The following is a 27,936-nucleotide window of genomic DNA, read 5'->3' on the forward strand; positions in this document are numbered from 1 at the left end:
CTGAAAATAATATTGTCAGAGGGACCTTTTGCCTCGCACTTTGGGTCACATATGGCCACTTTGCTTCTTGTGCCTATTTCTATGCGTTTTCGGGGGGAAAAGCTGAACAACTGGCATCTCGTCTCTGAACTTGTTTTTCTCATCTGCAGCCATTGGTTAAAAAGTTAACTATCTTTTGGTGATGTTTGTTGAGCAAGGGTTGAAAGAAAAAGAAAATGTACTCAATTAGATGAATATACTTTAGATATAATTTAAGAACTGCATTTTATAGCTCACTCTGTGGATACATATATAAACTGTGAAAACAAATAGATAAACCTCCCTGAACCCTAATGAAAATTCCTGCTGGAGGAGTGGTTGTTAACAAGATTGGGTTCCCCCACCTCACCATTTGTAGGAAATGGGATATGGCATAAATGGTGTCAAAGTAATATTTCTAATATGACAAGTTTCTTTAACAACACTTAACTGTTACCTCAAATTCCACAAGGCAATTCCACAAGAAAACGTGGCAATGATTTTTGATATATTGTGTTACATAACCCATGTGGTTCACAGAATTCTGCTACATAATTATGTTTCAAAATAGGTGAATCCTTCAATGATTTTTAATTAAATAGTAATAAAATACATCAATAGATATTTTGCAACCCATAATATCATAAATATGCTTGGCATCATGTATACTTAGGAGCAATCTTTTTTTTTTTTTTTCTGTTTTTTTATGTAGTTAAGGTTTTCTCCTGGACAATTTAAGGACTATTTGACAAATAAAAAAACATTTTTTGAGATATATATGCTATATCACATAACTTTCTCTAATATACAGACATAATTCTTGTTCTATTGCAAATCCTGAATGTAAAGGAGTTTAGTTTGCTCTCTTTAGCCCAATAACATTCCTTTGTGGTAGCAGCAGTTGTTAATCACATTTCATATTATCAGTTAAGTCTCTTAAAGATGCTTTATGACCAAAATCTGAAACTAATGAAGCTGTTATAGTAGTTAACATGAAATGCTCTTATTTATCAATGGATTTTATAGTATTATTTATTTATATTTGTGCTGGGTTTTCATTGCTGCACAGGCTTTTCTCTAGTTGAAGCGAGTGAGGGCTACTCTTTAGTTGCAGTGCGAGGACTTCTCGTAGTGGCTCCTCTTGTTGGGGAGCATGGGCTCTAGGTCTCACAGGCTTCAGTAGTTGCGGCTTCTGGACTCTAAAGCACAGGCTCAGTAGTTGTGGTGCACAGTCTTAGTTGCTCTGAGATATGTGGGATCCTCCCAGACGAGGAATCAAACTTGTGTCTCTTGCCTTACAAGGCAGATTCTCTACCACTGAGATTCTCTATCACCGAGCCATAAAGGCTGTTGAGAATCATAAGCTACTATTAGGTCTTCTACTTTCCTTTAAATAAGTAACCTAAGTTTTTTAAAAAACATATTCAATATTCATAAATCTATCTGCTTTGTAAATTGTAGAAAAAATCATATTGCTGGAAATTTTTATTTGGAATATAACTTGGAAACATACTTCATTTTGTAACTTCAAAACAATAATTCCTAAAGACAGATATGCCACCACTGACCAGACTCAGGATATTCTAAGAAGCCAGAGATAGTCTTTAAATTAATTCCTATAGTTTTATTTTTATGTTTATATTTTAAAAATATAACTAGCACAACCAAATACTGTTCTAGGAGAGAAAAGAGAGAAAAAAAAATGATTTGGAAAACTATGAAGAAATAGTATAAATGATAAGTGGTTATATCTAAAGTTTAGGAAGCATTGCATTAAAAGATGTTAAAACTTTGAGGACTTCTTTTATACAAGATTAATTAATACCAAGTTATATCCAAGCAGTGCATATGTATAGCTTTCAGTTCAGTCAGTTCAGTTCAGTCACTCAGTCATCTCTGACTCTTTGCAGCCCCTATGGACTGCAGCATACCAGGCCTCCCTGTCCATCACCAACTCCTGGAGCTTACTCAAACTCATGTCCATTGAGTCAGTGATGCCATACAACCATCTCATCCTCTGTCATCCCCTTCTCCTCCCGCCTTCAGTCTTGCCCAGCATCAGGGTCTTTTCCAATAAGTCAGTTCTTTGCATCACGTGGCCAAAGTATTGGAGTTTCAGCTTCATCATCAATCCTTCCAAAGAATATTCAGGACTGATTTCCTTTAGGATGGACTGGTAGGATCTCCTTGCAGTCCAAGGAACTCTCAAGAGTTTTCTCTAACACCACAGTTCAAAACCATCAATTCTTCAGCATTCAGTTTTCTTTATAGTGCAACTCTCATGATAGGATAATTTAAAATTTTTTCTTTGGCAATAGTTACTTGAATTATATTTATGTCCTAACTACTCTTGTTAGTTGCTTATATATGTTATTACATTTTATCTTCACTTGATGTCTGCACAAAAAAGAAAATGAAACTCAGATAATTTGTGTAAGATTGCACACACGGTAGAGGGGGCAATATTTGAACTTAAGATGTTCTGACTCTACAAGGCTGCAACAATAGTATTCTGCCCTAGCTGGCAGAAATAAACCAAGATTTTGAGGGAAGAAAAATTTCAGTATACAACTTTCAAATTCAGGAAAATAGTTCAAAACACCTTTCATGTAGAAATAAAATACTTGGAATTACATCTAACAAAAAATAAGTTAAATTTTTTTATGATAGTTCCTTAGTTTACTAAACTCAGGCTATACTATTTTGTTAAAAACATCATGGGTTTGTACATCTGAGCTAAGTTGCCTTTGAGAAAGTACTATAGAAACTGTTTTTAATTGCCTAAACATTATCACATTTTGTTATCACTTCAATCCATGTTACAGATTATAGTCACATAATGTAAAATTTAAAACAGTACTTAGTAGTACCTTTTTGTGTTCAGGTATAATTGACATGTAAGATTTTATTAGTTTCAGATGTACAATGATTCAATATTTATTTATATTGCAAAATGACTACTATAGGAAATTGAGTTAACATCTGTCACCATACACTGTTACAAATTTTTTTGTCTTGTGATGAGAACTTTTATTTAACATCTCTTTCTTAGCAACTTTTAAATATATGATATAATGTTATTAACTAGTCACTTTGCCATGTGTTCATTGTATCTCCAGGACTTACTTATCTTATTACTCAAATTTGCACCTTTTAATGCCCTTAACCATTTTGCCTACTTCCTAACAATTCTACTGTTAATCTCAATAGATGTGTTACATTTATTGCATAGCCTGTATTTAGTGTTTTATTCATATTGTCAAATTTAGTAAAATTCAGTAGTTCCCACAAGTTGTTTTAAGGCCCGTTTAACAGATCTGCCGTATGATATTCATTTATCTTTTCAGGTGTAATAAATTTTCAGGGATAAGTCGGATGGACCATTGCTCAGTGATTTACACTGTCAGATCTTACAAATGCACAGCCGACTTTCAACCTTTTAACTACACTGCCCACTGCCATCAGAAATATAATTGATTTCTCATCTGAAAAATACTCAGTGTTCTTTCATTGTTATAGATTTATCCCAGTCATTCTGTTCCAATTGCTACCTAAACAGGGAATTCAATAGAACACTGAATATTTCATTAGGCACCAGATTTCAGAATGCAGATAATAAATTTAATGTGGTTTAATCAATTCTTGATTATCTTGCATAACAGAGGGGATTATTTCTGTGGATAATAGAGATTTTGCCACCATAAATTAGCTGTCATTTTGGTTCTATAAAAATGTAAGTAATCATCTAATCTGAAAAGCTAGGAAAGGAGTAATACAATAAACTAATAATAAATTTAAGAGAACTAAAAATAGAAAATTTTAATAAAGTAGAATATAGAGAAAAAATGGGAAGTAATGAATAAGTGTAAGAGCTATTCTATTAAAGGATCAACAATTTATGGCAAAGATCATGTACAAAATACAAAATCTCAAATATACAATATTGAGAATGAGAATAGGCCTGTATTCAGATATATGGAAGCTTAAAATAACAATGTTAGTTATATTTATTAACATCTTAGTAATATGGATACTGTTCTGGGAAAATATAAATGTTTAACATTAGCCCAAGAAGAAGTAGACAATCTGAATCAAAACCTTGGAAAAATTTGAAAACCACATTGAAGAATTTTCTCCCCCAAGGAATCAAGTTAAGGCATTTCATGAATAAGTTCTATCAAATGTTTAATCAAATAGTATTTGTTGTACTAGTTATGCTTTTCAGTTATTTTTGTGAAGCTAGATAAAATGGATAGTAAAAAGTCTGATGTAATTGAAAATCAAAAAACAGAAGAGAATAATGACAATGAAACTCAAAAACAAGAAGCAAACAAGCAAGAACAAATAACAGAATCACAACAGGCCACTTAGACTTATGAATATACATGTAAATGACAACCTACTCCAGTATTCTGGCCTGGAAAATTCTGTGGACAGAGGAACCTGGTGGGCTATAGTCCTTAGGGTTGCAGAGTCAGCCATGACTGAGCACATCAGTACAATATACATGTAAACATACCCTAAAATTAATATAATAGATGCAGTAGCATATTAAAGATTACAACACCACTTTCAAATGGGATTTATTCTATGATTTATGGTGGAGTATTCAATACCACAATTCAATTGCTATGCTCTTTAAAAAGTCAGAAGAGGCAAAAAATTATGATCATCTCTAGAAGTGCTAGGAAAGGTTTTGATCAACATCTGCCTCAGTGAACAAGACATAAACTAGGAATAAATAAATACTTCTGCAACATAATGATTATCTGTCTGAAGTTATAGAAAAACCGTATTTTATATTGAAATACAATGGTCATTACGATTCAAATTCAGCTTCTTGAGGTAGTGGCAGTTTCTTATTGGTCATTACATCTCTCCATATCTACAGAAGTTCTAACTGTGTTTGCTGATTTTACAAATGATTTATGAAATTCTTATCAGAGCAGAGGTTACGTTTAAGTGATAAGGTTAGCAATGGATATTAGATAGCTGCATTTGTGGTTCTTTGAATGATTGTTTTGATCATTGTCACTGAACAATTCTGGACAACAAGAGCCTTCTTGAATAAGGTGTCTAGAGTTGTATTTTCTTAAAGTTTCAGAAACAAATACATTTATGTTAGGGTTGATTCCTGTATTAGTTTCCCAGGGCTGCCACAATGAAGTACTGCAAATTAAGTGGTTTAAAATAATAGAAATGTATTGTGGCCCAGTTCTGGAGGCTAGCAGTACAAAGTGAAGCTGTCCACGGGGCATGGTCCCTCTGAAACCATTAGGGGAATCCTTCCTTCCCTCTTTCCTGTGGTTTGCTGGGATTCTTTGGAGTTCCCTGGCTCACAGCTGCATGACTCCAATCTCTGCCTTTGTCATCACATGATGATCTCCCTCTGTGACTTTGCCTTTGCATCCACTTATAAGGATACCAGTCAGATTAGGGACTCACTCTTGTTATCACATCACATCTGCAGTGACCCTTTTTCCAAATGAGGTATTGAAAGTTACAACTTCAACACATCTTTTTTAGGAGAGAGATAATTCAATCCATGATAGCTGCCTGTTGGGAGCTTTATTTTGAGGCAGTGTGACAGATTCTGTCCCCAGTGTCAAGCACAATGCCAAGCACATGAGTTTTTAATGGGAGAGAGGGGTTAAGGGAAAGACTCCTTAACAAATCTAAAAATTTACATAGAACACATTTATATATCTCATGATGCCAAGAGCTCTGTCTTCAGAGGAATTAATTTAGGAGGATAGAGCAATGAGGGAAATGTGGGGTGCAGAGTTGTCACCGTAGGTACAGTTCGAATGAGAGATTTGTTTGTTTGTTCAGGGTCAGGTTTTGAGGACCCTTGAGAGGTTAGAAAGATAAGAGATTACAAAATGAAAGTGGTGAGACTACCTGATAATGGGGTTGAGCCATTCCTTGAATCCTCATTGAAAATAAGGCGTGAGAAGGCTATGAAAGTGAGATCTGTAGAAATGAGGGGGGAAGTAAAGTGAAAAAGTGAAAGTCGCTCAGTCATGTCTCTTTGCAACCTCACGGATTATACAGTCCATGGGATTCTTCAGGCCAGAATATGGAGTGGGTAGCCGTTCCCTTCTCCAGGGGATCTTCCCAATCCAGGGATTGAACCCAGGTCTCCACATTGCAGGTGGTCTTTAACAGCTGATTGACTAGGGAAGCCCAAGGTACTGGAGTGGGTAGCCTATCCCTTCTCCAGGGACCTTCCTGAGCCAGGAATTGAACCAGGGACTCCTGCATTGCAGGCCAGTTCTTTACCAGCTGAGCTGTGCTGGTAAGACTACCTGATAATGGGGTTGAGTCATCCCTTGAATCCTCATTGAAAATAAGGCGTGAGAATCCTATGAAAGTGAGATCTGTAGAAATGAGGCGGGGCATAACACTTGGCCAAATGGCTAGAGTTCAGGACAAGGTTTCCTGCCAATTTCCATATATATGTGCATGTAAGGAATGGAGGGAGGTGCGCAGAGAATACCAGGGAGGTCGACAGGTCTCGCAAAACAGAATTCAGGAGAGGCTATCAAACAGGAATGCCAGGAAGTGCTTGCCATATTTAATATCAGATGAATGGGACTGAGAGACTTTGGTCATATTCCAGTGGCTTGGAGTCATCAGAGCTCTGGATACATGACTCGTCAGGCTCTTTAGTGATTCCTGGAAGAAGGTGAAACAGCTTGCAGGTACTTGCCTACTTCACATGGGAAGAACAAAACCTAACACTTATTATATACTTTGATTTTGTTTTAATTGATTATTTTACCACTTCTTTTGTACTTGAATACAGTATGTTGCAGAACACTGAAACACTACTGAAAAATATGAGTAAAATATAAAAGTTATTATTGCATTCCTTACACATCTTATCTCCTTCTCTAGTACATATCTTTTTACCTTTTTCTATATGTAGTTATAACATGTAATTATACAAGCATAATTTTAACTTTTCCCCTGCATATGTGCATAACCAGTGACTTTTTACTCCTGAGTATATGTACAGATGTGTCATAATTTTCATTACTGCCTCTGATTATATTGTTTCAATTGGGTCTGTTACATAGACAGCATTAATAGATGTCCAGTACGATGGTTTCAAGACTGTGTTGCTTAATTCTTCATTTCCCTAATTACCAGTGGAGTTTATATTGTTTATTAGCTGTTAGTAATTTTTCTGGAAATTAATTATTCAGGTTTCTTACCTGGTTCTTTTTTTTAACGTCAAAAATGTTTTGTATTGGAGTATAGCTGATTAAAAATGTGGTAGTTTAAGGTGAATAGCGAAGGGACTCAGGCATACCTAATTCTCAGCCATTTACCTAATTCTTTTTTTTTTTTTTTTTTCATTTACCTAATTCTTTACTGAGATGTTTTTCTTGTTGATTTATAAGATTTAAGGTAAAAATAGGCCCCTCCGTTGCACTTATATGTATAACACAAATGTTTGTTCTGCAGATATTTTCTCCTAGTTTTTGCTTGTATTTTTAATTTTCTTATGATAATCTATTGTACATAACTTGAGTCTCTCTCTCTCTCTCTATATATATATATAAATAAAATCCATAGATCCTTTCCTTTAAGCCTCTGCATTTTGTCTCTATGAAGACCAGTCATAGGCTAATATTTTTTAAAGTTATTGTCCATTTTTAAATGTTTTTAGAATTATTTGTTTCTTCAGCTACTTAGTCTACCCTGAATATATGTTTTGTATTAAGGTGATTTCCCCCCCCCCAAAATGAAACATAATGTCCCCATAATAATTTATTAACTGCTTCTCACATAGGCTGAATTATATGTAAACAAAAGGTTGTTATGGGCTTTATTTTGGTCTTTTGATAACCTACACCAAGAACAGATTGTTTTATTTAATATAACTTCTGGTATATTTTATATTTTAAAAGGTAAGTCTCCCATTCTTGTTACTTATCTTCAAGCACTTCTTGATTATTCCTGTGTTTTTTTTTTTTAATAGGAACTTATCACAGCTTTGTTAAATTGAATTAGAAGTCCATTTGTGCTTTTAGTTGATTTTCCAGTGACTATATGTTCAAGGGAGGTAAACTGAGATTGTTCTACTCTTGAAGTATCCCTTCCAGATAAATGAATTTCTGTATTTATTTCAAACTTTAAATTTCCCATATTTAAAGAATTGTGTTTGGGAAAGTCTCACATGTTTGTTGATGATTTATTCTAATTTTTTTCTAAAAAGTATTTCTGCTAATGTGAATTATATTATTTTATTCCCACTCATTACAGTTTAAACTGGTTGTTCTGATTATTTAGGTTTTACTTTTTTCTAAAGATAACTGATTCCAAATTTTGTTGTTGCTCTATCATATGTCTGGGTTTTAGTTGAAAGTTCTTTCTTGGATTTTTCCCAAATGTTACATTCTTATTTGCCGGGAGGCCTTTGCACATACTATTTGTTTTGCCTGCAGCATTCTCTGTTTTCTCCTCTTATGACCTCTTTATACCCTACTCCCCATCCTTTTTGCCTGGCCTCATACTTTCACATACCTGTATACTTCTCTGGGAAGATTTCTTGATACTTTTCTTATTACCAGAATTGGAATATGGATAGTTGGTCCCAGATGTTACCACAGCAACTAATACTTGTTTCTTTTTAGTATGGATCATATTTACATATTGGGCTTCCTAGGTGGTGCTAGTGGTAAAGAACCCACCTTCCAATGCAAAAAGATCCCCTGGAGGAGGAAATGGCAGTCCATTCAAATATTCTTACCTGGAGAATCTCGTGGACAGAGGAGCCTAGCGGACTACAGCCCATAGGGTTGCAAAGAATCGGATATGATCGAAGCAACTTAGCATGCACACACGCACATTTACATATATGATACCATGCTTTTGTTAGTTACAGTGCAATCTCTGTAAGGCCAGGGGATGTTTAGGTAGCATTCCATCCCCAGTACCAAGCACCATGCCAAGCACATGAGCTTTAAATTGTGCACTAATCCATGGTGATTAAGAATCTAATGAATGATTTAATGGATTAATTAATGAGTTAATAAACTATTAAATAAGTTGATTAGTGAATTCACTGACTGAAAATAAACTAACAAAATGCAAGTTTGCTAGAAAACAGTCTCAGGTTTGCCAAGTATATCTAGTCAGTTCCCTTCTTTTCCAACTCATGTTACTAGTCATTTTCCCGTTTGACTCTTCGTATTGATTTATTCCACTACTTTTTCCATTATGTATACCTATGAAAAAGCCATGTCTAGAAAATGTAAGAGTAGTAAAATTACCTCACAGGTAACATGGTTATTGTATACATACTGAGGTGGGATAAACATTCTGGAATATATCATCTGATGTCAAGATCTGACTTCTCATTTCCTTTCTCCCACCAAACCCAAAACATTTTCTTTATAACAAACATATTGGAAAAAAAAAAAAAAAAAAACTTTTTTTAGAATTAATAAGAGAAAATAATTATATTATATAACTGGATAACCAGCCAAGGGATGTTTCAGCACAACAAATTCTGATATCTTTGTTACAGAAAAACTCAAATAGTAAATAATAAAGCATTTACTTCTATTCTGATTTATTAAAACTGTGATGATGTTTCATGGTTCCTAAAATAGAAATAATCTGTTTAAAATCCTACTTGAGATGTGTAAGTGGCTATATAATTGATTTTTATTTATAGAAATACATTGTTTAAATATATCTTTCAGTAATTTTCAATTCTAATTTGTAGAATTCCTATAGCATTAACCATCCCTACAGGAAAAGTGGATCAACTAAGGATATCAGTGTCGCCTTTATTGAAAATATTTTCAAAGTGAAAATTAGTAATTATTTGAAATTAGGGCAAATTAACCATGCTTGATGATTTCATCAACCATTTATATGCATTTGTGCATGTAAATTCTTGAGTATATTTTAGCATTAAATTATCCACTTGAGTTTTGGATACTATACTATATGCTATAGAATGTAGAATGCTATATACTACATTCAAGAAATTTGTTCAAGTCTTCTGTCTTGTCAAGATGGCAGATAGATTAACACAAGAGAATAAATATATGATGACCTAGATGTCTGTAGGATGGTAAAGAAGAAGTCAGAAATAATTTAATGGAGAGGCTAAATTATAATACATACAGACCGATTAAAAAAGACACACAATGAAAAATTTTTTATTGCAGGTTTTATAGTGTAAAACATCATATGTGATTATTCAAAGTACAAATTATAGGTAACATGAAAGCTCATTTTACAGCTTTCAAAGTATCTAGTGGGTTTTTGCAAGTGGTTTTCAGGAAGAAGCTATCAGGTCAGGTGCCTGGGATACTTAGTTGCCTGGGGTGATCAGTCCCAGAGAAACCTACTTGTGTAATAAAAACACACAGAAGTTTGACAGGGTTATCCTGTAGAAGTAGTGTTTTGGTGGGATTTCTCCCACTGTATTGTCACAGGAACTAGAAAGACTCAGTCGCTCAATCATGTCCAACTCTTTGAGACACCATGAACTGTAGCCCCCAGGCTCCTCTTTCCATGGAATTCTCCAGGCAAGAATACTGTAATGGTAGCCATTCCCTTCTCCAGGGTATAGTCCTGACCCAGGGATTGAACACAGGTCTCCCTCATTGCAGGCAGATTCCTTACCATCTGAGCCACCAGGAAAGCCTCACTCAGAGTCCAGTCAAATCATCATGGGAATCATTAGTTTATTTGGTAAGCATATCTATCCAAGTGTTAAAAACTTTCAGTATATAAGAGTATCAGGCAAAAGAATATTGGATGAATTATAATGATATTAGTCCAGGACAGCTTGATGCTATGAAACCTCTTGACTGAAGTTCCTCCTTCCTTGGAAAGTGCTGGAATAAGTGCTATTGGCATTTACCTCTGTAAATCACACTTACAGACCTTTTTTCTAAGTCACACTACCTTTCTTACATGCAGAATTTTGTATTGAATTCAGTTGTGTTAATACAGTTAAACAGGTTATCACTTCATACCTGCTAACTTCAGAGCCATCTTATTTTTTTTTTCCCCACAGTTCATTTTTGAATACCATTTCTCTGAATCATTGTGGCTTGATTTTACAGTTTAGCTTTCAAGGTAAAATCTATTTTCTTGCCACTCTAAAATCCCCAATGCTTGTAATACCTATGTCAAACATCACTAATTTTCACACTTTTATGAGATGTACTGACAAATTATAAAGTTTGATTAATATGGATTATATTTTGAGTATGTTTATAGACATGAACCACTTCAATGGCAGAAAGGAAAAGTGAAAGTTGCTTAGTTGTGTCCAACTCTCTGCCACACCATGGACTATACACTCCATGGAATTCTCCAGGCCAGAATGCTGGAGTGGGTAGCCTTTTCCTTCTCCAGGGGATCGTCCCAACCCAGGGATCAAACCAAGGTCTCCCACATTGCAGGCGGATTCTTTACCAGCTAAGCCCAAGAATAATGGAGTGGGTAGCTTTTCCCTACTCCAGGGGATCTTCCCAACCCAGGAATCAAACTGGGGTCTCCTGCTTTGGAGGAGCTATCAGGAAAGCCTAGAGGAGCTAAAGAATCTCCTGATGAAGGTGAAAGAGGAGAGTGAAAAGCTGGCTTAAAACTCAGCATTCAAAAAATGAAGATGATGGTTTCTGATCCCTTCACTTCATGGCAAATAAGTAAGGAAAAAGTGGAAACAATGACAGATTTTATTTTCTTGGGCTCCAAAATCACTGTAGATGGTGACTGTGGCCACGGAATTAAAAGATATTTAGTCTTTGGAAGAAAAGCTATCAGAAACCTAGACAATGTATTAAAGAGCAGAAACATCACTTTGCTGACAAAGGTCCTTCTAGTCAAAGCTATGAGTTTCTCAGTGGTCATGTACGGATGTGAGAGCTGGACCATAAAGAAGGCTGAGCACTGAAGAATTGATGCTTTTGAACTGTGATGCTGGAGAAGATGCTTGAGAGTCCCTTGGACAGCAAGGAGATCAAACCAGTCAATCCTAAAGAAAATCAACCTTGAATATTCAATGGAATTACTGATGCAGAAGCCGAAGCTCCATTTGGTCACCTGATGTGAAGAGCTGACTCGTTGGAAAAGACTCTGATGTTGGGAAAGATTGAGAGCATGAGAAGGGGGTGACAGAGGATGAAATGTTTGGATGGCAAACTCAGGGAGATAGTGAAGGACAGGGAAGCTTGCTGTGCCGCCGTCCATAGGGTTGCAAAGAGTTGAACATGGCTTAATGACTGAAGGGCTTCCCTGATAGCTCAGTTGGTAAAGAATCCGCCTGCAATGCAGGGGACCCTGGTTCGATTCCTTGATCAGGAATATCTGCTGGAGAAGGGATAGCCTACCCACTCCAGTATTCTTGGGCTTCCCTTGTGACTCAACTGGTAAAGACTCCGCTTGCAATGTGGGAGACCTGGGTTAGACCCCCTGGCTTGGGAAGATCCCCTGGAGAATGGAAAGATTACCCACTCCAGTATTCTGGCCTGGAGAATTCCACTGACTGTATAGCCCATGGAGTCGCAAACAGTCGGACACGACTGAGCAACTTTCACTAGGCAACTGAACAACAACAGCAAATAGGCGTGAACACATATGCAATTTGTTTATTGGAAATAAGGTTTCAGTCATTCAACAAACATTAGAGCCCTCAGAGTGATAGATGTTGGATGGTGGGAATAAACTGACAGAGTATAGTTTCTGTCCTCAAGTAGCTTGAAGTTTGGATTTAAAAATATGTTAATAAAGCAACATCTCTTCTAAACAAGAGATGCTTGTATTATTATGAAAAGGCAAAGACAGCTCAGCTTGGAGCAAAAGAAAGAATAATAAAGAAAGACAAGAGGAGTCAAACTATAAAGACAAACGAAGAAATTCATTTAGGAGGAAAATTGTACAGAATTGACTGTGTAAGTTTCAGATGACTGCTGGGCATCCACTAGGCAGCTAGAATGTGTTACTACTACTCATGAGAGCATTCTGAGGTAGAGGATATAGATTTAGGAATAATTATACAAGTGTGTGAGTTGAAATTAACTATAAATAATTGGGGAGGGTGTGTGTGTGTGTTTGTGTGTGTGTATGTATGTGTAATGTATGTATATATATGGATAAAGGAAAGAATGACCATGGATGGAATCCTGGGTAACATCAATATTAAAGGAGCTTGGGATTGAAAGTGGAACCATAAAGTGTGCTCAAAGAAAAAGAGAGAAACCTAGGGTGTTTGATGCCATTGAAGCTGAAGTATAGGACAGCAAGAAGGGAGAAAATGGCCAAAGATCATGTACTGTAGAGAAGTATTTCTATGAGGATTTTGTGTCCCTTTGGGGGCAAAATATTGACATTAATCATGGGTCTAGAAACTGGAAGTATTATGCACTTCTGAATGTAGTAGAGGATAACATTTTGTCTTCAAAAAACAACAGGATGTCCTGGAGAATAATTTTTTTCCTACAAAATGCATGGCCACAATGACCAAAGAATTGAAATTCACACTAGGAACTCCTTAGGTGCTGGGGATATAATTTATTTATGTCTTTGTTTCTAGCACATAGTGAAGTCCTTGACACCTCCTTGGTACTAACAAGTGCTTTTGGATAGGACTGAATTAAACCACTTATTATTTTACACTCATTTCATTATAGTGATGGATACTACACATCCTGGTGTTGCTATCTAGGATTGCTTGCTGGAAGCAAAGAATGTTGCTAAATGTTGTTAAATGTTGCCCTCCCCATTGCAACCTAAAGTAAAATTGAGAGAAATCAGAATCTTTTTAAAAATAGGAGCCTGGCAACAGAAAGGAGGAGATTAAATCCTTCCTCTGCTTGTTTGTATTATAGGTTTCCTATTACGAATATAGTTTTAAAACGGCACAGTGTGGGTCACGCTTTTTGCATGTAGAAATATTCATTCAAAATTAACTGTGCAGAGAGAGTTAAACTATTTTCCATGTTGGGAAAACGATGAAAGACATTTTTCTGAAATCTCATTAAAACGGCCTTTAATTTTATAATCATTATTTATCCAGAGCACTGTAGGTGCATTTGAAGACATATATTAGAAAGCCTATAAAAGAGGTTTATTAAGAGATTCATAATTGCGTCCTGGTTTTTAGTGCCTCGTGTTTGGTTTAACTTTAAAACTGATTGAAGGTTGCTCAAATGGCCAGAAGCATTTTTGTTGTCGTGGTTCCTAAAATTATATTCACGTGGGCAGTGCTGGCTGATAGGCAGCAGGATTTCAAATACATTAATTTTAGTTTTCTCAGAAGGAGGTTTTACATCATGGGGGAAAAAAAAAAGGATCTTCCTCTACTCTTGTAGAAAAATGAACCGATGTGGATTTGTTATTTGTGTAGTTCCAGTCAGTCCTCTGCAGATTTACAATTACTGTGACTTAAGAATTATTTCCTAGACACAGTAGTACAGTAATCTTGTCTTCCATTTTATTTTTTTCTCTTACACAAAACTTAACTAATTTGGCCTTCATTTTGGGAGAAGTTGCTTCGTATGTTGGAGAAGTTTCTTAAAGTATAATTGAAGTTTTGAGGGAGACCATCTGGATATTAAGATGATGAATTTTAAAAATTAATATCTTGTCATCTGCTTATTTTCATCTTGCATGCTATTCATATAAATAGTGTACTAAATTATTACTGTGGCTAAATTATATCTCATATCACTCACTTCTTGTAATTCTTTGCTCCAAAGAATTGCATGAGGCTCCCCAGCTGCCCTATTTAAACGGTAAAACCAATACAATATTATAAAGTTAAAAAAAAAAACAAAAAACTGCAGCCCCTGCACTGCTCTCACACTCCTATTCTCTTTTACTTAATTCTTTTTTTTTTAACATTTATCACCTTCTAGTGAACTTTATAAATTCCTATTTAGCTGTATATAGCAGTATTTAAATAAGTACAACTGTTAGTTCATTTTGTATATGTAAGCTTTATGTAATCTCCCTGAAGACAGAGTTTATATATAGCCTAAGTGCCTGGTATAGTGGTTAGCTCATAGCACAAGCTTGATAAATATGTGTTGGATGTATATTTGTATGTGCTGTCCATGATTTAGGTACATCCATTTTCCTCAAAGTCTCTGTGTGTAAAGGGTGTGTCATGGATTATTTTAGGGCCTTGCCTCCCTGCTTTTTCTTTCTTCCTGCATCCCTGTTTACCTCTGTAGAAGAAGAATGAGTACCAAAAGATGCCGTTTTTCTTTACTCCTCCATTTCTTTCAATTACAGTGCCCCTACATTGACTTTCCCCAGGCACCCTTATTTGTAGAAGTGACTAGATAGGGGGTTGGATGAAAGGCAAGAAGGAGGCGTGTTCCCATCTTGCTGTTCTGATAATACAGAGAATAGAGTGAAGAAATACCCACCAGTCATCTAGAGAGGAAGACCCAGATCCAGCCTGGTCAGTGTAACCACATCTCATCTCCAGACTCAGAAAATGACAGGCAAGCACTTTGTTAAAGAATAGAAATTTCAGGTTAGGGGATTCATCTGAGCTACCCTGAAATCTAAAGGTATTCCAGTTTTTAATGCCATTTAGATTCTATGGATTGCCTTTGGTTTATTTGTTTTAATGATTGCGTGTGAGTATCCCCTGTATCTTTGCCTAATTGATGTAAAAATTCTCAGGAAGTTCTCTGAATCTTCAAAGATCACATTTGGAGTTGAAGCAAACCTGGGATGTAAAATGAGTACTCAGTACTCAGAATTGGAGAAGAGAGTGGAACTGTAATTATAAGCAACAACTGATATCAAAGAAAGATGAGTAAGATGGCCAGTTTCTAGACTCTGCTCTAAAAAAAAAGTAATGGGAAACATTCAAAGATGAGAAGTTTCTCTGGGCAGGGCCAGTACCTTTATAAAATATGAGGGTGGAATAAACAGAAAAGACAAGAGAATAAAAAGCAAGTGGTACTGAAAGTATTCACCCATTTTCTCTTCATTGTGAACACCTCAATCCCCAGCCTTCCATCATTCCAACAAATCTTATGCTTCCCCACCAGTTCTTTTTCCCTGTCTTCAGCCACTAATTTGCCTCTAGCTCCGATTGCTAGAACCTGTAAACAATGACCCCTGCCACAAACAGATCCTTGCTCTCCTGACCATTGAGTTGAGTGAAGGAATATGTCTTCTTATCACCAAAAGTAAACCTGAAAGATTAGTTTTAGGAACATTGTTATAAACGGTGTTTTGTTTTAATTCCTCAAGTACTTCAGGATAAGCCCCTGAGTGAATTGTTTCTAGGTTGTAAAATATATTCCAGGCCAAAAGAGATAGGCTAAAACTTTAATTTTTGGAACTCCTCTTGCTTATTCCTAAGTTAGAAACTACTGCTCTAAGTGCTGCTGACCTAACACCAATTCCTGCTGGTCTGTGAGATACATGATACCTTTTCCCCTTTCATAATTTATTGCTTCAACATCAGACTTTTGTTAGAGCTTTGTCCCTGCTGTTAAGGGACAAAGAAAACACCCCCTTCGTTGAACATTTATATTTAAAGTGAGTACATTGTACAAAATCTCTGTGTGCCTGTGGGAGCATCTCTGTCCCACATTATAACCATATCTATGATGGAATCAGGGCCTGATTGTTTTCTATTTTGGTAATATTTTTTTTTGAGTGTGTTGATTCCTATGGAATTCACAAATGTTCATTATTTTTTTTCCCGGTGCCTTAACAAACTAGTTTGAGTTAGGTTTCCTCGTTATGAACTTCCACCGTGCATCAGACGGCATCAGGGTACCCTGTACACAACTTTGTTACTGCTTTTTAAATTATCTCTCTTCCCTTCCAGTCATTAACATCTCTGTAATGGCCCTTTCAAGCTCTGTTTTGAATGAATGAATGAACAAATCAAAAATTTCATTACCTCGACTTTTACCAAGTAGGTCAGCCTTTGGTGTGTACGTGTATCCCAGCTTGGGGTTCCTCAGCAGTGATTGTCCACTGTCCAGCTGATAAATGTCTCTCCTTTAAAAAATGACATTATAATTAGTCATCCATGTTGCATAGCCCCTGTAAACAGCAGAGAATAAAAGCCAGTCTGTATATAGGTTAAAGTTCCATCCTTGGTAGTTACCTCTTTTAATTTGTGTTAGGTGTGTTTTTTAATTCTTAATTTTGCTTGTTTTAAATCACAAAATTCTCTTAAGAGGATGCGGGAATATTTGAAAGAGATTTGACTATGATCCCAGAAAATAGACCTATTTGAATAGTATTGGTTTTTGTGGGAGAAAAGGAGAGAAAAGAAGGATATTTGTTTTTGTGGGGAGAAGAGGAGTAGAAAAGAGGGAAAAGTTTTGATTTTTAAAAAGTTGAACACTCGCCTTTGCATCATGGAGGCAGATTTGTGAAATACTAAGGGCAGGGGTTTGGGCATTAAACAGATTAGGATTCAAATTGCCCATTTGTTGGTCTTGTGCTTGGTGAAATTGCTTAATTCTTATTCTTCATCTACAAGATGAGGTTCTGATATCACCTGGTGTTGTAAGGATTAAATGAAGGCCCTGGAAACTCGATGTAATTGTATAATAATGAACGCTAAAGAGTTTGTTAGCTGTTTGTTTTATCCCATTTCTAACTGTACACAGCTCTGCTTTTGTGGAAGATATTGCTTACACTCACTGGTAAGCATTTGAATTAAGAGGAATGGGTATTAAGCCCAAGAATAAGTTACATAGATCAAAGTCTCCAGAGAAACAGAACTGATTGTGTACATACTATAGTAAAGAGATATTGTAAGGCTTGACCCATGTGATTATAGGGGTTGAAGTCCCACAATTTGTCCTCTGTAGGATGGAGACCCAGGAAGGTTGGTGGTGTGGTTGAATGACCTTGAGAGAGCCTGGTGTAAATTCTAGTACGAGTCTATAAGCCTGAGCACCAGGAGTGCTCAGGGAAGATCCCTGTCCCAGCCCAGGCAGAGAGGAAGAAATCTTCCCCTTCTCTTTTTGGTTCTAGTCAGACCTTCAATAGATTAAATAATGCCCACCCACAATGGGAAAGGCAATCTGCTTTACTTCATCTGCTGGATACATTGCTGATCTTCCTGAGACATCCTCACAGATGCACTCAGAAATAATGTTTAGGGACTTCCCAGGTGATCCTGTGGCTAAGACTCAACACTCCCATTGTAACAGGCCTGGGTTCCATCCCTGGTCAGGGAACTAGATCCCACATTTTATAGCTAAGACCTGACATAGCCAAAGAAATAAACATTAAAAAAAAAAAAAAGTTTACCCAGATTTATGAGCGCCCTATGATTCAGTGAAATTGACACATGAAATTAACTATCACAAGTGTATTGGTTACAATGCACTTCTTGGTGAAGTTGATTTGGTATTGGAGGTTGTAGTTTATCCACTTTTGAGGCAAGTCTGAGATGTTTATATATTGGGATTGGCATGTACAAATACAGAAAGAGAGAAGAGAAATTTGTTGGTATAGAAAATTAAAAGCACTGGGTATATGAGCAGGAGAGAGAGGGCAATTATTAATGGTTAAACTAAGAACAGGTATGTATTCCCAGTCTGCCACTGTGGAGTCATGGAAAGACACTGTGATTTGAAGCCTGGCAGTTTTGAACTTAAGTCTCATCTTGAGGCTTTGCAATTATATTACCATGGGCAAGCTGTTTAACTTTTCTCTCTGATGTTTTCACATCTCTAAAGTGAAATGAGTAATAATAGTTTCAGTTGCTGATTTTAAGTATGAAAAGAAATAATATGGAAAACACTATCATAAAGCCATCCAGCCTAATTCTTTCTCACTTCCTATTAAGTAGTTTTTTTAACTAGGAAAGTATATTCACACCTATTATTATTGTATGACAGGTAGAGGAAAATATAGCCTTAATTATGTATTCAGAAGACAGGTATAAAGTGAATTATGCATATATTAATATACAATATAGTCTGCAAACCTTATATCCAACAGTAACTAAGTAGATTTGAGTAACAATTCAGATCTGGTTCCTTATTTGTAAATAAGGTTCCTTATTTGTAAAATGGGGATTATACCCTTATAGGTTTATTAAGAGAATTACACAAGATAGTAATTGTGAAGCATTTTGTTCAGGACCTGTTACAGAACAGAAATGGACTTATATGGGTAAATGTTTAATTAGCTTTCACAGTCCAAGTTTTAAATCAGAAGCATCTTTGTAATGAATGTTCCATCTACCTGAGTCTTCATCTGTTTTTCAGACATGTTACCATAGTGAGGCTATATTTCTCTTTCTATAGACCCTAGGCAGAAACTTAATTTCAAAATAAAAAAAGGTAAAATCTACAACTTATTCATTTTCCTAATATTAATTGATGGGGTTTTTAGTAATACATTAGAAAAATAAAAACAAATTTTTTGTGGATGCTTACTGCCCCATATTTGATAGGTTAGAATAAAATATAATCACCTTTAGGAAATAGGATGTCATTATTATACTTTATTCAGTTGGCAAAGTTTATATAAAATCAAATTTAGGACAAATAAACAGATCTGTGTCAAAAGAAAGATACCAGAGAGGAGGCTTACCTGTATTTACTGAAACTGGTTTGCTTGGCAGTTCTGTGACACTTGGAGGTGATATCCAATGAAACAGGGTTCAGCTTTGGGGAGGCATGTAATAGAGTTACGTGTGAGCATCTGTCTAGTTCATGTCATACGGTTGTCTTCTTCTCCATCTCCATTCTTCTTCATGTAATAAAAATACAGAGCAGGGAAACGACATGTTCATTACCCTGTTTAGTGGAATTTAACCTTTTCAAGAAGTGACATCTTTTGATTTTGCTCAGAGTACATATAGTATATAGTAATCGTTTATAATAACCTAGCAATAGTTTAAAATAAATATCCAATTAATTTGTGCTTTTTGTAGCACACATATTATTATTCTAATAAATTGAAATTGTATGTTTTAAGTAAAAAGTTAACTTTTTATATTCCCTTTCTCTCTTGGTACTTTTCTATCCAAAATTCTCTTTGTAAAAATGTTATTTTTACCTATTATATTGAAACAGTTTAAGAAAAGGAGAGAAGGAAAGTTTGTTTTTTTTTTTTTTGAGGAAAAAAAATATGAGTAGGGAGAAATATTTTGCTTGGTTTTCAATAAAAAGTCTGTTATCCTAGGGTGACCTGAAAGCCATAGACATGCCATGTGAGACCAGAATATTATATAACTTTGTCTCTGAAATCTCCCATGGAATGCAGATTCAGTCACTTAGATCTCACTGAATCTTCTGAGAAGAAAATTATACCTATTTTCGTTTCACTTGATAATTCCTATGAGTTTCCCCTTTTTAGTTATTTGGGGATTGAGGGGATTAATTAAAATGTTTTTATATAAAAATGCTACTAATGCATTACTCTTTTGGGCAAAGAGTGATAATTCTTACCATTCTGATGTCTGGGCATTTAAGAGTTCCTATTTCATGCACCTGTTATGCTCTTGAATTATTTAAGTTTAATTGAATATTTTAATTGCACATTTCATACTTGGCAGTTGCTTCACCTGGTTATCACTCAAAACCAGACAACCCATGCTTTGTATTCATTCAAATATAATTAAAATAAGTTTTCCTTAAAATTTTCTATAAGAGCTATACTAGATATTAAATATTTTATAAATAGAAAAAAAGAAAACATAAATGAAACAATACATGTGCTTCTTTTATCAGTAGAGAACAGATAAGAAAGTTAGTGATAAGAAATCCCAAATAACATTAGCTTAAACTAGCTAAAATTGTATTTTCAGTTTAGAGAAGTCCAGAGGTGTGCAGTCCTGTGGACTCCCTTCAGTTTCCTGTCTACTGTCCTCAGAACAGAGCCTCCACCTGTTCTCAACAAGACGGAGGAAGGATAAGGCAGAACATGTTCCCTCCTCTTTAAGAACTTTGCCTAGAGGTGCTCAGGCCACTGAGCTTTTACTTCATTGGACAGAATTCAGTCACGTGACCAAGGCTACTGTACCAACTGATTCTGATTGTTTGTGTATATTTAGTGGCTTGTGCATACTAGGTGCTTGATTTCTAAACTCTTGTATCATTCTAAACCGGGCATTACTGCAGTTAATTCAAGCTGTAGTAACTTACTTTATTTATAGCTTCTGTTTTTAAAAAGGACTTTTGAGTTTCATTCCATTTACTGCTGGGATAATCACTTGAGATTTTTGCCTGATGTCTATTTTATCAAGCTAGATTTGGGAGTGTTTGTGTGTCCTTTGCTGTCTCCAGGAGTTTGCTTAAACTCATGTCCATTGAATTGGTGACGGCATTCAATCATCTCATCCTCTGTTGTCCTCTTCTGCCCTTAATCTTTGCAAGCATCAGAGTCTTTTCCAAAGAGTTGGTTCTTTGCATCAGTGGCCAAAGTATTTGAGTTTCAGCTTCAGCACCAATCCTTCCAGTGAATATTCCGGGTTGATTTCTTTTATGATTGACTGGCTTGATCTCCTTGCAGTTCAAGGGACTCTCAAGAGTCTTAACCAACACTACAGTTTGAAAGCATCAGTTTTTTTGTGCTCAGCCTTCTTTATGGTCCAACTCTCACATGTGTACATGACTACTGGGAAAAAAAAATAGCTTTGACTAGATGGATATTTGTCAGCTAAGTGGTGTCTCTGCTTTTTAATATGCTGTCTAGATTTGTCATAGCTTTTTTTTCAAGGAGCAAGCATCTTTTAATTTTGTGGCTGCAGTCACTATCCATAGTGATTTTGGAGCCCAAGAAAATAAAGTCTGTCACTGTTTCCACTAATTCCCCATGTATTTGCCATCAAGTAATGGAACCAGATGCCAAGATCTTAGTTTTTTGAATGTTGAGTTTTAAGCCAGCTTTTTTACTCTCCTCTTTCACCCTCATCAAGAGGCTCTTTAGTTCCTCTTTACTTTCTGCCATTAGAGTGGAACTTCTGTATATCTGAGGTTGTTGATATTTCTCCTGGCATCCTTGATTCTAGCTTGAGATTCATCCAGCCTGCATTTCACATTATGGACTCTGCATGTAAGTTAAATGAGCAGGGTGACAATACACAGCCTTGTCGTACTCCTTTCCCAATTTTGAACCAGTCCATTGTTCCATGTCCGGTTCTAACTGTTGCTTCTTGACTTGCATACAGGTTTGTCCGGATGCAGATAAGGTGATCTGGTATTCCCAACTCTTTAAGAATTTTCTGTTTTACTATTTTTTAGTATTTCCCTGGTCTTAACAGATAACAACACTATGTCAACCACATCCTGTTTCACTCACAGTCTGTGTTAAGTGTCCACTTCATTCAATGCAACACATATTCTTGAAAAGTATACTTTTCTTCTGCTAATGTGCTTTATTAATACCAACTTTGAACACATCAGATTTCAACCATTTTAAAGACCTTTGTTTGAACCTGAGGCAAAATGTAGCTTTACTTGAAGATTTCTATGTTTTGACAGTTCTATATTGAGGGCAACTTTCTATTAATACCAAGAGCCACTGACATTTTGTTTGACTGTACTGACAATGGTGGGGAATGGCATGCTTTAAAAAAAATGAGAAAATGTACTCTTCTGTATTTTTATATGAAAAGTCAGTAGAAATGATGGTGAAGTTTTAATTTAAATAATTTATTCCCTGTATTTTGCCTTTTTACAATCTATGTTCTTTATATAGTTCATGTATGTGATTATCGAATACATGGGGACCCTATGTTCTAAAGAAATGCGTTGCAGTTAGTACATATGAAATACTACATGTAGTTTCTTAACCTAAGCACTATTAGCATTTGGGACGAGAGATGTCTTTGCTTTGGGGTGACTGTCTTGTGTCTTCTCACATGTTTACATTTTTAATGGCATACCTGACCTCTACCCACGGGATGCTAATAGCATCCACCAGTTGTGACAGACATACACATTTCCAGATGTTGCCCAGTGTCCCCTGGGTGACAGTCATCCCTGAGTGAGAAGCACTGTGCTAAAAAAAAAAAATGTTCCCCTTCTGTCTCTGTCAATATGTAGAATCAGCCGGAGATCGTATGCCTATTTATACTCACTGTTTGCTTTTAACTATGTCCAATCCACTGTTACCATGGATTTGACTGGTTTTCATTTATCAAATGTCTAGAGTCTTGTGATTTTTTTAAAAAAGGATATTTAGACAAAGATGGGGTTGTTGGGGGAGACTAGGGTAATGATGGGCAAAACTTTCACAAGAAAAAGAAAGTCTCCACCCTTAATGGTAATTCCTAGAACATGATCAAAATCAGGTTAACAAAATGCTGAAACATTTTAAGACAGGACATTTTGTTGTTTTTTTCCTTTAAGTAAAATGGTCTTTAGTCTAAATATTAGAGTGAATAGTACTTTGTATATCCAGTTGTATTTTCTTCCTTCAACTGTAACAAGTATTTATTCTTTCTCTTTCTCCAATTTGTATCTTCACTGACTGTTTTATTCCAGTGACTGTGGTTCTGAAGGATAAGTCATTTGGGGGAAAATATGAAAAGTAATATATTTCAACCTATTAAAATACACTATAATATATCCACTTACACATAAAGGTGTGTGCCACTACTTATTAGAGATCAGCAACATTTTTTCAATTTCTCACCCAAAAGACACTTTGCTGCTAAGTTACCCCAGTCGTGTCCGACTCCGTGCGACCCCATAGATGGCAGCCCACCAACTCCCCCATCCCTGGGATTCTCCAGGCAAGAACACTGGAGTGGGTTGCCATTTCCTTCTCCAGTGCATAAAAGTGAAAAGTGAAAGTGAAGTCGCTCAGTCGTGTCCGACTCCCAGCAACCCCATGGACTGCAGCCTACCAGGCTCCTCTGTCCATGGGATTCTGCAGGCAAGAGTACTGGAGTGGGTTGCCATTTCCTTCTCCAGTGCATGAAAGTGAAAAGTAAAAGTGAAGTCCCTGAGTCATGTCCGACTCTTAGCTACGCCATGGACTGCAGCCTCCCAGGCTCCTCCATCCATGGAATTTTCTAGGCAAGAGTGCTGGAGTGGGGTGCCATTGCCTTCTCCAAAAGACACTTTAAGTTTACATTAATGTATAGCATAGGCCAGTTTCCTTAATTGCTAAGCAACTTCATATAATATAAGTAACACTATTTTTTACTAGATTCTGGTTTGATGGTATATTAAAACGTATTGTTGTTTTTAATGTACTACATAGAAACTTAAGGACTTTATTGATATGATCAGCATGTAAACAAACTGTGTCATCTATTTTTAAACAGCTGTGGAAAAGCCTTTGCTACAAATGCTGTATTAAAATACAGATCCTCCTTTATAATCTGACAGCTGGGCTTGAATTGTGGGACACTTCTTGCTAGTGGTGTGTCCTTTAGTATGTTGCTAAAGTTTTCTTACCCCAAGTCCATCATCTGTAAATGGAGCTAGTATAATATCCTGTCTCACAATATTATTGATGAGTAATAATTAATATATGTAAATGTAAAGTATTGTATGTAACATTATAAGTGCCAAGTAAGTTTAGCTCTTTCTTTTACCATGACTTATATGATGTGAAGGATTTCTCTCCCACTGTCCAGTCTTCAGTAAAATAAGGAACGGATTCAGTAAATGTGGAAAACAGCAGGAACAGAGCATTATTGTTAATTGACCCAGATTCATCCTGAATTGACAAAATGGCAGTTTGAGTCCTTTTCAGTGCATAAGTTGAAGTTCACATTATACAAAATCTGGAGAATTTTGGAGCAAATGAAACCATAATCCAGAACCCATGCATCTAGAATTGAATTATCTTCTCTCTCTTCTTTTTTACTTTCAGAAACAGCATGGGATTTATTGTCAGAGAAACTATGTTCTGGTCCTGCCTTTGCCTCTTATTAACCAGAAAACCTAAAGTTTAGTTGGTAAATTCTCTGTGGACCTCTTTTCCTGCATAACATAGGGCTGATGATGATACCTTTTATTGCTGGCTAACTACTGCTTACTTTCAAGTCTCTGCCAATGGCACTTGGGCTCCATGAATCTTCCCTGTCCATTCTTGACCTAGAGTGGTGTTACTCCTCTGTCCTCCATCATAGTAATTTTCCACACCGTTTATTCTCTTATCTGTCTCCCTGACCAGATAGTACATCCGCAGGCAAGTGCATTTGCCTTGTTCATATTTGCAGCAGGTGTACTAGGGTATAGTTGATACTCAACTAAATCCTTAGCCATAAAAACCTGGTCACTATAGTTGTCTAACTTGGACTCACTCCATTGCTAACTTTATTCAGATATACAGAGGGTGATGCTCTCTAATTCAAAGAGCTACTTTATGTATAATCCTGGTGACTTGCTACTACATCACTGTGTGTGACTAGTTTTCTCCAAAGAATGAGGCAGGCTGGACAGGATTGTCTAGGAGTGGTTATCATGTAGTATTTTATGAGTTGGAAAATGACACGACTGTAATACATCAGCATCAGGGAGCCCATGAGGCTTAATACATCATTTTCAAGGTTTATGGGCTTTAGGCACATTTTCAAAGATACGCGCTCGTCACCTCATGTTCTTTCTGTCTAGCCTAACAGCGTATTTGCCCTTTAGAAATGTAATTATATGCAGACTAATTAGTGGGCAATTGCGGTTATTTAGGTGACAGGAAAGATAAAAAGGGCTCTGCTAGATCTATAAAAGTGAACCTTGGAGGGCCACAGTGACGAGCCTTAGAAAATAAGAACTGGTAGGCTTTGGAGACTTCTTTAAACTTGGGCTTGTGAGAGTGAGTGAAAAGTCAAGAGTGATAGCCAGGTTCCTGATTTTAGGCAGTGGCATGAATGATGGTGCTGATTGCTGAGGGAAGATGTTTTTCTTCATCTGTCTCATTCATCTCTTGATATAATTTTAAGTGGGAGATATTGCTTTTGGGTTTTGGATATATTGGTTTTGAAATTCCAGCAAGCACCTAGATTGACGTGGCTGAGTAAGGTGCTGGATTTTCAACGGATCTGGATGTCAGTAGAGAAATCACTACTTTAGAATTGAGAACAGTCAGCATATGAGCTGGATGTTTGCATGTCATCATGCAGAGACTGTGCTTATCAAGAAAAGGAGGAAAAGACAACAATCTGTGAATTATCAACCTCTTTTTAAAAAATATATGAATAAAGATGTGCTTTTCTTCATACTCTGAAGTTTCAGGGATATAGAACTAAGGAAGTCCAGCTTTCCAGAAGCTAAGGAAGCACAGAGTTTCAGGAAGGAAAATGGTCACAAATGCTACAGTTGAGTAGGGTGTTCATATAGGCAAACTCTTTGGAGAGTTTAATTGTTAGTGAAAATTTGATTATGACATTTCAGCTGAATTCTAGGAAAGAGCCTAGATTGGATTTAGGGGTAAATGGGATTTGAGTCATTGGACATGCACACCACAGACCATTATGAAAGAAAAATCTGACTTTGGAGGGAAGCATGACAGTTAGAAGTAAAGAGCTGGATGCAGGAATGATAAGGTGGTAAGGTTTTATCTTCTCCCCTCTGCTAAGAGGCAAACAAACATTCTTGTAGTCTTGAGGGAAAGGAAATTGCATTGGGGAAAACAGATTGAAGATACTGGATAAGGAGGGGCTCATGGGAGAACTTGAGTTCCCAAGAAAAGTAGGAAGACTTGGGTTAAGATAAATTTCTCCTCTGATGACATTAGCTTTTTATCAGAGAAGAAGTGCCTCTTTATCTGAACCTCAAAGGAAAGACACTTAAGATTGTAAATAAGTTTCTGAAATGAGATAATATATATGAGCTTAGTTAATTGGAAAACCTTTTGTCTAAATTATTTTTATAAAGGATATTATTTTTTGTAGAAAGTATATAAGTGTTCTTTCTCTTTATCAATTTTACTTGCTTTTAAAGACAACTGAACATTTTTACAGACTCGAATACTGCAGGAAGCTTTGTTTTCCCTTGTACCCAGCAGCAGCAAAGTGTACTTAACAGCAAAGCATATCAATTTTGTAATCAAATTGTTGCTCTGAAGTTTTAATAGATATGTACATTTCTGTGAATATGTAACTCTTAATATGATTTGAAGTGGTTACATCTATTCACAAGCCTCTTTTAACAATAGAAATAATGAGGTTAATCTATGCTAATAAAACAAGTGAACCAACTTTAATTTCAAAATGATTTACTTCATTATTTTTTAATCATGCCCATTAAATAATAAGCTGAGTATTTAAAAATACCCTACAAAATGATAAGTTTTTACCAGTAGGCTTCTCATTTTTCAAACCTCCATTTTACTGCCTTTTGAAGACCTCGGAGCTGGCAAGTGGAATCTGCAGTTTGAGGCTGATGACAGTAGTACTCAGGTCCAAGACAGGCGTCAAATGTCTGTAAGACACTCGCTGATTTTAAGAGAGCAAAGACAGGTCACAGAGCCCTTTGTGAGAGCTTTCAGAACCTAGTTCCCGGTCCCTGGCACTATTTTCACAGACATAATAGTAATTGATTCTCACTTTGGTCATGAGAGCAGGGTCTGGAAGCGCTGGGATAATCCATGTGGCTAGTCACTGCCGAAGCAGCCTCCTAGGGAGGCGCAGAGACTCTGAGTGTCTGTAGACAAAAGCACGTCTCTCAACGGTTGGCTGAAGTTTGCTCACTGCTCTGAAATTCAAGCTTATTTGCTCAAAGCCAAATAATAAAGAAGTAACTAGGTTATGGCCTTCAGTCTGTGTTCTTTGATGGAATCTGGTTAGATTCTGACTCCATCCTGTTGACCTGGGTTACCTGTTGCTTTTTGGGCAATTGTGGGTCAGTATTTCCCAAACAGTAGGGCCAGTGGGAGAGGCATCTTAAGTTTAAATGTGTGTGTGTGTCTATATATGTATATATAGTTCAGTTTTAAATATATATATATATATATAGAGAGAGAGAGAGAGAGAGA

At 36.3% G+C, this 27,936-nt stretch overlaps 1 protein-coding gene and 1 long non-coding RNA gene across 7 annotated transcripts in view; one reads left to right on the top strand and one right to left on the bottom strand.

The window, feature by feature from the left end:
* On the bottom strand, positions 1-27,720 carry LOC112446646 (uncharacterized). 5 transcript variants are annotated; one of them, XR_009494450.1, is made up of 4 exons: positions 27,259-27,502; positions 19,594-19,752; positions 16,931-17,031; positions 1-172 (listed from the first exon to the last, which is right to left on the bottom strand). It is a non-coding gene; the product is annotated as an uncharacterized lncRNA (long non-coding RNA). The 5 variants fall into 5 exon arrangements; XR_009494452.1 differs by lacking the exons at positions 1-172; positions 27,259-27,502 and adding exons at positions 6,581-6,696; positions 27,509-27,720; XR_009494449.1 differs by lacking the exon at positions 1-172 and adding an exon at positions 6,581-6,696 and having other exon boundaries at positions 19,594-19,749.
* TMTC2 (transmembrane O-mannosyltransferase targeting cadherins 2) overlaps positions 1-27,936 on the top strand; it is a 422,587-nt gene that overhangs the window by 241,162 nt on the left and 153,489 nt on the right. The gene's annotated exons all lie outside the window — the stretch shown is intronic.

Source organism: Bos taurus, chromosome 5 (assembly GCF_002263795.3).
Source record: "Bos taurus isolate L1 Dominette 01449 registration number 42190680 breed Hereford chromosome 5, ARS-UCD2.0, whole genome shotgun sequence".
Lineage (NCBI taxonomy): Eukaryota > Metazoa > Chordata > Mammalia > Artiodactyla > Bovidae > Bos > Bos taurus.